Raw genomic sequence first — 2,481 nt, forward strand, 5'->3', positions numbered from 1 at the left:
TGCCCTGATGGCACAGATTTCATCCTCGTGAAGGATCATCAGTGCTGGAAACTCTCCAGAATCACCCTCCAGCCTCAGAAAAACTAATCAATGGACAAAGGGCTTAAAGGCATTTAAAGGAAATCAGAAGTCCCAGTACAATTTGGGAGCCGTTCAGCTCTCCGTCACTTCTGTCCACTCCATGGCAATATTTCTCTAACTGGATTTACTGCCTGCTGGCCAGCTGCTAATGTCGTAGCCTGCATTTGCCACTTAGCAGGAGGGGCAAATTCAGCCCAAAAGGCTGCGTTTGCCAATGCACTGGTGTCAGCTGGTCCCACGCGCCCCAGGGAGCCGACAGCATCCCGGCCTGTACAGAGGTTACCGGCGGGACCTCCACGCGGCCAGGGGGGCTGCGCCCGCGCTCGCTCACCGGGGGGGAGTTTCCCAGGCAGGCTGCTCTTGCCCCACACCTGCTGCTGGAGGAGGCTCAGCTCACCCCGTGCAGCTTCCAGAGCCTCCGACCACTTTCACTACTAACTATGGGGCAGGGGGGAATTAGGGGGAAAAAAAAAAATCAGCAGTCGGCTTCTCTGTCCAGGTCTCTCTTTTGATTTCTGGAGGAGACCTTCAGTTTCAATTACTTGTTGAAGAGATGGCAAGTGTCAAAAATATAAAGGGCGATCTTGACAGGAGGAACACAGCAGTTTCCCAGCACCTCCCTTCCCGCTCTTGCTGGGATGGAATTTATCATGAACAATAAACCCCTGCATGCGAAGCTGCTTAAAAGAGACAGGAGGTAGCACAGAGACAAGGGAAAGTGTGCCCCAGTGCCCGTCCTCTGCACGAGGAGGGCAATTAGCCACTCTCAGCCCCCTCAGCTCAGCTTCTTTTACTGGGCAAAACTTCTTTTACCAAAGCTCCTCTTTACAACTCCGAAGGGCAGTGAAAATGCAACAGCAGCTTGCAGTCTACAGCTAAAACGTATCAGTTTGATTCCTAGAGAAAATTGCTGTGTATTGCTTTGCAGGGCTATTTATTGAAGAACTAGCTCCTGTGTATTTCAAATCAAAGTTGCAACAGAAGGGAATGTATCTGAAAAACTATCTAGCAAATATCTACAACAAAGCTGTTAAAAAGGTCTTACATTTTTCATAAGGAGAAAGGAGAAAGAATCAAAGTCCATTTGCTCTTGGCCATAGAGATAAACATGAGACAAACTTCTATCTTTCGTTGGAAAGGGTAAAAATGAATGTGTGACAGCATCAGACACAAATACACAGCTTTAAAGACTTTCTATCGTGCCCTTTTAACATTTGTAAGATCAGAGTCAAACATTCTGGAGAATTCCTAAAAAGCAGACAATGCATCAAGCATGCTCTGCACCCTCAGAAGGTGAAGTTTCTCGTGTCACGCAGAGACACTGAGCAAAGCCATTCGGTGCCCAGGGAAGACCCCCTGCCCCGTCCCCTCTCACAGCCCGCGGTCTGGGAACCCCCCAGCCGTGGGGTGCTCTGGCTGCGGGTGCAGGCACACGCAGGTCAGCCGCCCCTCGCTCCCGGCGCACCCCGGCCTGGACTCACCCCATCAGAAGCTCCAGGGAACCCTCTGCAGGGGAGGCCCCGGGTGGGCCAGGACGGCTTCGCTGCCCTCACACCTGAGGGGCTTCAGGCAGACACGTCAGCCAGCGCCATCCACCAAGAGACAGCTCCCACCTCGCAGGCTCCATCCCGCGCTGCCAGCACGGCGCCCAGGCAAGCGCGGAGCCAGCGCTTCACCCGGCCCCGGGAGCTGCCCTGGGAGCCGCATCCTTGTGGGCAAAGACCCTTTTTGTCTCAGGGAGTAAAAAGCAGCAAAAGCGAGGCCTCCCGAGTCAGGAAGCTCCAGAGCACACTCAGCCAACACGTTACACGTTATGGCTAGTCCAAGCCTCAGTAAAGCCACAGCTCTACGTAGAGCTGTGCTGATCTTACACCTGGATGGATATAAAAGGAATTAGAGTGTGCAAGAGCAAAGTCAGTCCTAAATCACGTTTTAATTTACTACTGCTCTTGGACACCGAGAGGACTTCGTTTGTGACAAGGACTCCAGAAATCACGGGGAAAGCGCATCAGCTTGTGGTGTGCGTACACCAGAGCAGAGCGCTCGGCCGCACCGTGTGCGCACAGGCTCCAAAAAGGTTGTCAGAGGTCAACCAAACGGTGCGCGTTAACTTCGCTGGATGCCAGTGTTTTTATTAGCTCTGCATCAAGCACCTCACCTGCCTGCACAGGACGGGAGCGTGAAGTTTGGGAAGGGTCTCGGTGGGCTCGGACAGCTGTGCCCACGGATTCCTGCGGAATCACGGCTGAGGACACAAAGAGGCAAAACCGGACCGAAGAAACCTGCCCCAGAGAACCGCAGACGCGGAGCGCGATGCAAGGACAGCGCATTCCTCTCCAGGGCGAGCTCTCCCGCCTGGAGCTGCGCCCCGCCGCTTCCCCGGCCCCCCCCCGGCCTCCC

The sequence above is a fragment of the Athene cunicularia genome (genome assembly GCF_003259725.1).
Source record: "Athene cunicularia isolate RWA chromosome 27 unlocalized genomic scaffold, athCun1 chr27_part1, whole genome shotgun sequence".
NCBI classification, from domain to species: Eukaryota; Metazoa; Chordata; class Aves; order Strigiformes; family Strigidae; genus Athene; species Athene cunicularia.